The sequence below is a fragment of the Neolamprologus multifasciatus genome, chromosome 19 (assembly GCF_963576455.1).
Source record: "Neolamprologus multifasciatus chromosome 19, fNeoMul1.2, whole genome shotgun sequence".
Lineage (NCBI taxonomy): Eukaryota > Metazoa > Chordata > Actinopteri > Cichliformes > Cichlidae > Neolamprologus > Neolamprologus multifasciatus.
Window position 1 is genome coordinate 5,563,836 of NC_140457.1, and position 12,017 is coordinate 5,575,852.

Below are 12,017 nucleotides of genomic sequence, written 5' to 3' on the forward strand. Positions count from 1 at the left end.
ACCACAGAGAGAAAATGCGGTGATATTGCTTTACATTGCTCATAAATAATCACACTCATGCTATCATCTCTCTGTCTTCCTTCGTATAACAGAGACGATCTAAGTACTCATTAAAGGGCCTCACCTCCTAGACATTACCAGAACAAGAGTAGAGCAAGACTACACCCTTTACCCACGTCTTTAAAAAACAAGTTAACTTGGACACCCAGAGCTTTGCACCTAGTGAAAAAAATATCTTTTAAATCTTTCCCGGTTTTCGGCTCGGTGGAGTGAGACGAAGTTGTCCCCGACTTGCAGAAGCAGCACGTGGATTGCATCCTGGTGCTTTCATAATATCTTACTGTTACTCTCTTTATATCTTCTTCCCGCTGTTTTGTGGATCCGCAGCTCCCTTGTCATTTGTTTCAGGATGCCTTTTTGAAAGAAGTAATTGTGTGTTTGCACTGTGTCACTGTCTAACCCGCCCAGCCCAACTTTGCACTCAGTCATTCTTTATATAAGCTGTTTGCTCAGGCATCTCTTTAGGGTGGAAGCTGAGCTTCTAGTCAGAGCTGTCACCAGCTGCTTGTGGATTCATGTTTTCTTAGCTGGCTTTCTGCTCTGCTGCTGTGCTTGTTGGCATGAGCTTGAGACATTCTGATTCAATTTAGGTATTAAAGCCTTTTTTAATACAACCAGAAAGTTTTAGTCTGAATTGGGTAGCAATAAAATACCTACTGGATCCTACTGACACTTAAATATATAAAGCAAAAATAAATCCTTGAAGTGTAGTGTTGCGCGCACACACACACACACACACACACACACACACACACACAGACACAGACACTCCACAATCATGTCAGTGAGTGAAACGTGATTTATACCATACCATTACAAATACGATATGTGGGCTGTACATAACAGATAGTTCACCTTTGCTCTTTAATTATACAGCACAGCAAGAAATAGACTGCTGAATCTGTTTAGGTACCTGAGGAGTATTTCTTTAGTGTTTCATTGGTACAGTATATTTACACTATAAGCTCCAAGCTGTATTGCTGCTTTTTCTTTCACGTATGCTTGTGGAGGATATAGATGTAGATTCTCATATTTTGAGCATAATTTGCAATGCAAATAACAACAACTTACTATTCATACCCAATTGAATGACAACCCAAAAGATTAACAGATTTGTAATATTAGTTATTTTTATATGCTTAATGGTTAATCACAAGGTCTAATCAAAGAGTCACAGCAATCAGCCAATAATGACCATTTAGGGTGTTTTATTCTGTCATGAATCCGCGTTGTTTGGTTTCCTTTCACACAGAAAGCTCCAAACAAACCAAAAGATCTTCCACTCAAACTTGCAATGAGCTAGTCTGCTGCTTGTTTTGTTTTTTTTTTAAACAGGCTTGACTACTTACCTGGGATTACCTTACTTTGATTATTGAGCATGCATCAGTAGATTAAGACTCTTAAGGATAATCATTAGTGTGAAAATAGTGGTAAACATGGGCTTAAATCTAAAAAACCGCAGTTCGTCTAATGGTCACTTGCTGCTGGCTCTAAAAGTGAAGTAATCGACAATCCAGTCCACCATGTCCATTTCATGTTTTGCCTTTCCAAAGCATGAAATGGACAAGCAGGCATGCAGAAGTTGCAGTAAGCTGCAGTACCAACAGAGGGAGAATTCAATTTCAAGCCAACGTGAAAATAATGATGAGAAAGCGTTTAACCAGACATTACTAACACACCTACATGTAAAACCAACTAAGCTTAATAATTTCTACCATAGAAGGACCCTGAAGGGTACTTCATACCTTCCTTGGTCACTAGCAACTGGCGTGTCTATTACACACTTGTGCAGTGATATCCAGTTGGATTGTTTCAAAGCTTTGATGGAATTGCTCCAAATGTTTCCATCTTTCACAAAGCCTCATTTTCTCCCTCAGAATAAATAACGGACTCTGATTACAACCCAAAGGATGACAATAATCTGGTAAAGAGTGGAGAATTCAGCTTTATTCCACAACGGCAATGAGTTAATGGCAGACAGGTGTGCTGGCTGGCTCAGCCTTGGGGTGCCTTGCCTCACCCAAGGGTGGAGCATGGCACAAAGGCCTGCCCAACTCCCTGAGAATAAATAGAAGTGGAGAAAGAGGAAGAGGAGGATAGAGGAAGCAAACGTTAAGCAGCTTGCCAGAATTGTGAAATATGAGGAGTGATTTTATTTTGAACTCTTAAAGGTTAGGATTTTAGGTGTGCGAGACACGTGAAGATCGATGTCTGCTCCCTCACCTTCACTAATTAGCTTTCATGGACTGGCCTGGTTATTATCTGAGTAATGAGAAGTTAGTGCTTTAGTTTTTGAGCTGAATATTTTGTCTTATTTCTTGTCTGGGTAGCTGTGTCTGTTCACCATACATATTCAGTTCAAACTTGCTAACTTTAACCAGTAATTTGCTTCCTCTCCATTGATGATATTCACTTCTGCCTCCGAAAAACAGCATTGCAGTGGCCAACAGGCTAATACCAATGCTTCAAAGCCACACTACCATCAGCAGCATACTTATCTTTTATACAGTATGTGTGAATGTAATGCATTTTGCAGTGCAGACCAATTGCTATTACATATTTTGCTGTGATACTGAGTGACACTACGGTTGTTAGAGATGGAGTGCATTCAGTAATTTTGTTTCATGCTTGTTTGATGTGTGAGCCTTTTAACCATCCTGACCACATTAACACCAACCCAGTGAACGCATGTTAACTGAAGGCTCTGCAGTATAGAAAAACATGTCTACAAGCTTTTACACTGTGTGTAACAAAAACAGCAAACACTTTATACACTTTGGGGAAAAAGATAAAGAAACCTGTAAATGACAGACTTCACACGATGACAACAGCCATTCTGTATTTGACTTGAATGTTGTTTCTTTCAGAATTTTCAAATCCTTCAGATTGATAATTCACACTCGCTTCTAAAGAACAGCTAACAGCTTCCCTGAAGGCTGAAAAAGCTGAAAAGAGGCAAAGCTTTTGCCGAAGCTCTTTTTTTTTCTGTTGCTTTGTTGACAGCGAGCAGAGCAACTGTATGTTCCAATGAAATAAATAAAGTTTGAGTTTTTAAATCTGAGACAGCCTACACGTCCGTCTGTCATCGCCACATACAAAGCATCCCTCCTGCCACAGCTGAAGTTAAACCAAAAACTTTTTTTTCTTTCAGATTCACTAATACTGAGCAGTTTCTTTTCTTTTGTGTCTGGTGTTTTCACATCGCTGATTATACCCGCAACACCAAAGACCTCGCAGCTGATTCTGACTACATCTCCTAAGAAATAAATATTTGCTTCTGTGCCTGTTTCTGCAAATGTTTAAATATAAATCATTATGCAATCCCGCTAACAGCAAGAAGGAAGCAAAAAATGCACCTTAAATAAATATATTGCAAAAAAGTTGCTATAAAAAGGTTAAAATAACTTCTGCCTCATTAAGCATACACGTTTGTAACAAGATCCTTTACAAGCATCCATAACTGATGACTTACTACTCGTGCATCACTTTTAAAATGCCTGTGGCAGTGCCAATTTGACATGATGAATAAGAATAGGAAGTCCTTAAAAATTTTGAGGAAATTGGAAACTGGACTAGCAGTCCACAGTGAAGAAAATATATCTACAGCAGATGAACAGTATCTAAAAGTCATGTCCTCAAAGAACAGAAAAAAAATTGACAAAGGACCTGAGAGATTCATCCGGCCCTTCAGTTGATCCATCTACTGCTCACTACCACATCAGAAATAGTCTCTGTGAAAAGGTGGCTGTCAATAATCCATTCTTAAGGAAGGGAAACAGGAGAAGAGGCTGATGAATGCTGAATTAAACAAGAACTAGACTGAAAATCAGTGACCACAGGTCTGACAGTGTGATGAATCCAAATTTGAAAATTCCGGTTCAAATTGTTATCAATATATACACAGGAGGTCAGAAGAGCGGCACAACAGTGAGTGTCTACAGCCATCTGTAAAACACAGTGCCAGCCAGTGGTATCTGACTGGCAGCATTACAATAATCCCAAACACATTACCAATGCTGTAAAAGCATACCTGGACAGAAAAGCACACAATGGGACCCTATCAGTCATGGTTTGTCCTCCTCAGAGCCCGAACGGCAACATTATTGAAGCAGAGTGGGAATATCTTGACAGAGAAAGGGAAAAATGCAGGCAACATCCAAAGAAGATCTTTGAATGTCCTTCAAGAAGCCTGAAGAACTATTCCCGAGGACTACTCAAAGAAACTACACTGCCTCCGAGAGTTCAGGTTGTGTTGAAGAATAAAAGTGGTCTTACCAAATATTGGTTTTCAACCTAGTTAGAATTGTACAGACTTTGTTTTACATGCATATTTGCAGGCATTTCAATAAACCACTGCACCTATTTCCCATTTTCCTAGCAAAAAGAGAAGAAATGAGGTGTGGTTGAAGTCTTTTACACAGTATTCTAGGGTTGTTGTTTAAGTGAAGGAATTTTACCAGTAAGAAGAGGTTTTTGATTTTCGTAAAGAATCCCTACTTCAGTTTTTCTTACTTGGACAGTTCACTTCCTAAGCGCAGTATCTCAGTAACAAGATCTCACTATGCCACCCACCACGGACACACACGCCCGGTTAACACATTGCTCCGCTGCTGGGAAGCAAATCCCCACATGGACTGCAAATCAGATCACTACAGCAACACTATGCCGCATTGACTGATTAAAGCAGTTTTGCAAATCACTCCTCTCTGGTGATAATCTGAACACAGATGGACTCGGTTTACCCTCACAGCATTTGTCACTTTAGGGCTATTTTAAAGGACGCTGTACTGCAGAGTCTTCATTTGAAGCCACTTCTCCACTCAAGGAGAACGAAATCACTCGGGCTGCAGATAATGATTATCTTCACTATCCATTAATCTGTGGATTATTTTTGTGATTCATCAGGTAGGGCCACCGTCACAACAGAGAATAATAAAAAAGGATTACTTTCCAAAGGCTGATGTAAGGCCATCAAATAGATGAACACATCCAAAACACATTCCTTATAAGACAAGCTGCGAATCACGAATGGCTCAAAGTGTTCGATGTTTGTCATTTTTCTTTAAAAATGAAGGAATGATTAAGCTTCTTTGAAGCACCAGAACTGTCCTGTGGCAACTTTTGACTTCATAAGAGAGCTTACTGTGCTGTTTTTTGCATATCAAAAAGAATGTGTAAGTTGTATGAAGTCCAAAGTCTTATATGCAACTCTTCAAAGGGAGGCTTTTTTATTGAAAACATACAGATGGAATAGCCCCACTGACAGACTAATTTATCGTTTATGTATTGGTGATTGTTTTAATTTATTTTTAAAATTAAAAGAATCTCATTTTAACTACTTTGGATTTGTTCTTTTGTGTTTTAACTCTTCCAAGAGTTACTTGTCGCATGGTTCAAATTGCAGTTTGCCTTTTATTCGGGGGGGGAAAAGAGCCTGAATCCTTTTTACAGAACATCTTTTAAATAATACCACTGCTGAACCCCGAAACACATGACAGATTATCTGCAGACTCAAATACAAGCACCAGTCTTAAAGTGAATCCCAGGTGGGGTGGCAGATTGTAGCTTAAAAGGCATTAAAATCTGCAGACGGGAGGGATGTTGTGCTTTTGAGTATCTACACAATAAAGCGGGACGCTCTGCTTGTTTAGTCTCCCACATATACACGTCTCATATATGTAAGGATTAGCCTGCTCTATTTATTTCGATCATGACTGAAGCATTTTTTTATCCTAAACACAAATCCGGTGATATATGGCGTTATTATATGATGCTGTTTGTGTTTTGTTTTTTCTAGGTCTGCATGTTATTGACTTAAGCAGTGATTCAAAGATCAGTCAGTCAGTGATGTATATGTAAACCTTACATGCACACTGCTGTCTCTGCAGTTCACTTTGATAGAATTTCCTTCAAGTGTGTCATAAGTGACTGGCTTTCATGCTTACTTTGGCTTTCTACTCTGTGTTGATGCACTAACCCCAAATCTGTTTCCTTAGATATGTCCAGTAATAAACGATGTTCTAGCTATCAGTGTCTCGCACTTTAGATCTTTTCCTCACTTTCTGCAGCAGAAGAGCTTCAACGTGGCTTTCGGCTTGATGGTCAGCTGCCTGTCAGGCCTCTCCACCCAGCCCTCCTGTTTTCAGCTCTTCACTCCCAGCCCAGTGAAAGAGATCCTAGTTTATCAGTGTCTTCTTGAAAACGACCATCTCCTTCTCTACACCTTTCGCTGCCTCTATCAGGCACTCCCTGATGCCCTTCAAGCTCTTATCTCTCATCCCTCCAGCCCCCATCTCTGCACTTTCTGCACCTCTTCACTATCTTTCATACTTCAGATTATTTTTTATTTATTTAAAATGTTGAGCCTTTTGTTGGTCAAGTAAACTTACTGTTAAAGCGGCACTGTCACTTTAAACTCTTCCTTCTTTTCTCCCTGTTGTGCAAGGTTCACATTAAATGGTCTGCACTAGCAGTATGTAGTGTTTTTAAATCTTAGCAGTTCTAAAGAGTACTTTAAAATCTGTTGCCTACTCACCAGTAAGAAACACTTGCTGACTTGCCATCAAGATAAGCCTTCAGTTTCTATTCCAAGGACACTTTAGGTTGTGAATAGGAACCACTGGCCCTGTTAAGTGGAAATCTGCATTATTCCACAGCAGTTTTATGATGCACACTCTGAAAGAAGCACAGTTTTCAGGTGCCACTTCTTCTTTTCAGTAGTTTTCCTTGTCCAGAATCCTACTGTGGATCTTTGTGTAGCATTTAAATAGGTCAGCACATACAACATATTCCTTTATTTCAGTGTTGGGAAAAGTATTTGCCCCCTTCCTGATCAACTAGATTTTGCATGTTTGGTTCAATAAAACGTTTCAGATTATCAAACAAACAAATTTAGTATCAGAAAAAGATAACCTGAGTGGATACAAAATGCAGACAAAGAAACTGTGGAAAAGATTACATCAGTGGGACAGTTCCAAGGAGGAAAGCGCTGAACTCAAAGGCTCGTTTCACATTTTCCAAAAAACATCTTGAAAATCTGCAAGATTTTTGGCCCAATGCATCTGACATAAAATTAACACAGAATTTCATAAAAAATAGCATCATAACAACAGTCAGTGACTGTGACACTCAGTCATACAAACATTTAGGCTCGATAGCTGTGTGTTTACATGCCAGTGAAGCATCTTTAGTGCAACACAACTTGTATATACCAGAGAAAGAATATCAAAAGGCACTATAAGAAATTATAATTGATACTGATTGATATTGATATTATTTTATTATTTAATGTTTCATAGTTATATTGATCTCCCCCTGTCTGATTTTTCTATTATTCTGCTATTGTGCAGAGATGTGGAGCTCTACCACCACCCAGTGCTTTGTACTGGACCTGCAGGGTGCTGAAACGGCAGATGAATCAGCAACAAAGGGATCTGTTTACCTGCAGGGCTGAGATTCATAGTTTGTTTTTTTTAAAACAAAAAACTTCATGTCCACTGAGACTGAGAGCTGACTGAATGCATTTACCACACAATAGCTCACTGAGCTTTCTTTAGTTTCCATTTAAAAATTGTTGAGGGTGAACATTGCCTCCACATAAATACAGGGTTCTTTTTAATCAGTGACATCAATCAAGTTGCCCTTGTTCCTTTTTGCTTTAATTTTCTTTTTTGCTGGCAGGTTGTCAGCTTGGTGGCATAAAAATAGTCCCAGTGGTCATCGAGACAGGCTGTTGTCTGCGTGGTGAAATCTCACAACCTGATGAGTATTCAGAGAAAGACACCGTCACATCTGCAAGCAATCAAAGCACCGACATAGAGTTTGTAAGGATGTCATTGATTAGCAGACTGCAACAAGGGAGCCAGACTCGTGTTAATGCCCACACAGGCAAGCACAACAAATAGTTTTCTTATTGTTTACTCTGCAGTCATTCGATTTTCACCACTTACAAGTGGCTGCAATCAACATTGCTCTGGGTTTTTCTGGTTTTTGTTGTTGCTTTTGCAGAAACAAATTCATCGCCGGGGAAAGCACTTTACTTTACTACAGACTAACACCTGAAGCATCATTATAGTATCAGCATGAGAGCCATAATAACTTCCACCAGACTCTGCAGGTGTAAATAAAACAGATTATCTCACAAATCCAAATTCAGAGTTTAGGCACGTCCCTCCCGCACATTGGTATTCAACCACATTAAGCCTCATTTGATGTGATGTACTTTAATTTATGAAGGATCAAAGTATGTTTTGCCCTCTGGTTGGGGTGAAAAAAATCAGGCAGCATGTGGGATTAAGTGTCTTGCTCAAGGACACTTCTGTAAAAAAGCCAGGCCGTCTGCTAAAAAGCTGATCTCGCAAGCCATGAGGAAATGCTTCTGCTTGGTTAGCACGTGGATGGAACAACTAATACCCGTGTGGCAATTTTCACTCATTACAGGCAATTGATTTGTAGTGGACTGTTGAAAATATTCCCATAGAAAATGCGCACAATTAATTCTGTGGATTATCTCTTCAGCTCCATTGTACTAGGCACAAATTCTGAAAAGAGATTATTAATTTGGAACGATCTGAGTGGCACAAATTCCATTCAGCTCATCTAAAAACCTAAAAAAATTAAAAATTTAAAACACTCAAAACTACCTACATGAAAAGCTATCACTAGAGGTCACTTTGATAACTGCCAGCTCAAATAACCAGGCGGGAGGGAGGCATGTAATTGATCTGTGGGATTTCTGTGATTTTAGTCCCAAAAAGTCCCAAAAAATGTTTTTCATGGTTTTTGGTTTTTTCACAATTTAACTTTTATTCATTTCTTTCTATTTTTGAAAGCTTTGGTTTTTCTGGTGTTTGCCTTACCTAATATATGTGAAGTTGTAGAGCTACATTGAAACCACAAGCCAGTGTACTCCAAATGCTAATCCCAAACCCAGATAAATGGGGAAGGTTGCATCAGCAAGTTTTAAAATCTTTGCCAAATCAAATATGCAGATCATCACAAATGAGACTTCCATGCTGGGCACAGATTAACAACATCCACCACTGGAGCTCTTAATTAGCAGGGTGCCAGAAGAAATTATGCTAAGGAAGATGCATGGTGGTGACGCCCTGAAGGAAGCAACAAGGAGCAGAAGGAGAGGAGGACAAAGACGCTTTGATCTGGATGTCTGTATCTGAGGGTGGTCTGCATCCACAGGTCACGCAGTGTGTTTGCTTTGTTTACTCATCTCCATCATTTGAATAAAAGCAGTTTCAAGTTAATATAACTGTTACAGGTGAAATCTGTCATTTACAAAAGTGCTGTAGCACCCGAAAAATTGGGGTCAGATGTCTCCTGTCTGCATTGCCATGTGTCTAAACCTTGATTGGATTCCAACCGTGGTAAACTGGATTAATTGGACATAGTTTAGAAAGACACCAAGCAACCACACACACAGTCACAGTCACTCTAACAAAGCTTAGCTTTTGCACAGAGGCCTTAATGGTAAAGCAGCTCTGAGTAATAGGTGTGATTGCCCACCAAACAGCATTTGAGAGCACAAGAATAAGAGACTGTCTGGTGTAATAAGACATAAATTAAGCCCTTTGGTGAGAACTCCAAGCAACTCGTTTGACAAACTGCAGGTACAGCTCATTACCTGACAGTACTGTCCTTGAAAAAAGCGTGCTGGAGCAGTATGACATAATGTAGGTGCTTCTAAGCAAAGACCTCAAAGGGAGGATTATTACAACATGTTACAGAGAAGAAAATCTGGTCCAGAGTGCACCAACATGAGACTGAAGTAAAGGTCCCCAATGATCTGAAGCATATGGATTGGTAATTTATTTCAACATTTCAACATTTCAACATGTGAACAATATACAAGTATATTTAGAAAAGAAAATAAGAAAGAAAAAAAAATACTATACAAAAAAAAAACGTTCTGATTAATTTACATGTTGAAAGGGAGTGGGAAGAAGTAAACACTTATTTAATCCCACCCCTTTGCCATAAATTATCAGTTAATATTTAGTCAGCTTCCTTACTGATATAATTTGTAATAAAAATAGTGAACAGATTTCTGATATACTATATACTATAATATCACATCATGAGGGTTTTTTTTGTTTTGTTTTGGGGGGTTTTTAAATAGAGACATTCACTTAATTTAAATATTTTCCTTTTCTTTATAGTTCGAGAAGATCATATTTTTATAACTCTTTTCATACAGCTAAGACTGTACTGGAAAGGACGGCAGAAGGCTCTCTCTAATCAGGCAGAAAGGGATAAACTGCCCGATCCAAAGACAGCTTAACATTGTAATCACTGACAAATGGGCTTCTAGAAAGAACAAAATATGGGCTCTGAATCTAAAAATTAACAACTCAAATCTTCAACAGAAATGTCTAGAAACGTACTTTTACATTGTCATTATTGGTTGTTAAGTGTAGAATTATAGGGCAAAACACCCTACTAAAAGTTGTGTAGTGTTACTTTAATAATTAGGGGGTCAATAAAGTACCTTATGTGTCACTCACACGATTACTTTAATGTTTTTTTCTCCTTATTTCTTCTTTCACTGCAGAAAATAACTGCTGTTGTTAAAAAACGAATGTGTCATTTTCTGAACAACATGTAATTTACATTGTAAATGTGTGCCGTTACTAAATCTAATGCGTGTTTTTCCTTTCCACTTATGCTTGAATAATCATATTAAGACAATATGTAATTACCCAGAAGATGTCCAAACACTAAACTGAGCGTGAGCTGTGGAGACTAAAACATAAGCGCTTCATCTTGTTGACAAGTCACCATCAAAGCTTTTATTCCTCTCATGAGGGGAACATTTTAAGGTAGTTTCAGCTTTCATCATTAAAGCTGTGATACAGGGTTTTGCCTTCTCATTATAATACCAAGAAAAAGATGGACTTCAAAGTAAAATAACATAATTAAAATGTCTTATTATTTTATTATAATACATCTTAACATGTAAAATAAAGTCACCTTTTCTCAGTTTCTCCACTCTGGTCAGTCTTCTCATTACTGAAATTTTAGGTTAAAAAAAATCTTAAGACATGAAAATTTCTTCAAATCTGAAACAGGCGAAATGGACAGTATGATAGATGAAATTTGCCCATTTTAACATTAAACAAAATAAACTCTGTGAAATTGTTTTTCAAATGAATAGTCAAATGTAACTGAACATAAAAAGTCCCTAAAGCTCCTTTTCATACTCACTTCTGTCTCAGCCTCCTTCACACAGACCTTTGGATGCCTGGATGTGGAACTTCCCACCTGGATCCAGGTAGCAGATGATGTCTTCGGAATTTGAGCCTTCCGGCAGATCAAACTGCTGCCTGAACTCCTGCCACCTATAGAAGCAGCTTCCTTTTTTCTCTCCCCCCCCTAGTTTCCTGCCTGACAGCTCCTATGGAGAAATGCGCTGAGTGTCCATGGTCAGGTCAAATTGCTCTCCCTCCTCCAGCAGCGGGTAGGAGCCTGCAGAGGATTGGAAAGATGTGTCTCTTCCAAGATTTTTTATTGAAGTTTGCACATAAGCTGTAGGCTGCTGTGCAGATCCTGCAGGTTTCACTGCAGGAGATCCTGCTAGGGCAAAGGTTTCACTTCTGGCTGCAGACGGCATACAGACCAAGAGGAGTTCATGAATGGACTGAGGACAGCATGGAGTCCCTGAGCAAAGTGTCTTTGGGCTGGTCTTCAATGTGTGTTTATTTCTGAGTCAGTGAACTTTCTAGACAGTACTACAACTCTCCACTAGGTGGAGCCAATGCCACTGGATCAGTACTGTTTCAATTTCATGGTAAATTATAGGACATTTAAATGAAGATTTGTGACACATATTGAAGGATTTCTTCACAGTTTTAATTCAAATCACTCATGAATGGAAACTACTGAAAACCTTAGAATTTTTTTTTTTTAAAAAACACCTCTGAAGAGACCTAACTAAATGGTGCAGA

The 12,017-nt window shown here is 38.8% G+C and overlaps 1 pseudogene across 1 annotated transcript; it reads right to left on the reverse strand.

Annotated features, from left to right (window-relative positions):
* Window positions 1-802: 802 nt before the first annotated feature.
* LOC146495772 (heat shock protein 30-like) lies at window positions 803-11,859 on the reverse strand (annotated as a pseudogene). The gene is made up of 3 exons (XR_014871286.1): window positions 11,846-11,859; window positions 10,258-11,755; window positions 803-9,859 (listed from the first exon to the last, which is right to left on the reverse strand). The product of XR_014871286.1 is annotated as a heat shock protein 30-like (transcript).
* Window positions 11,860-12,017: the final 158 nt, after the last annotated feature.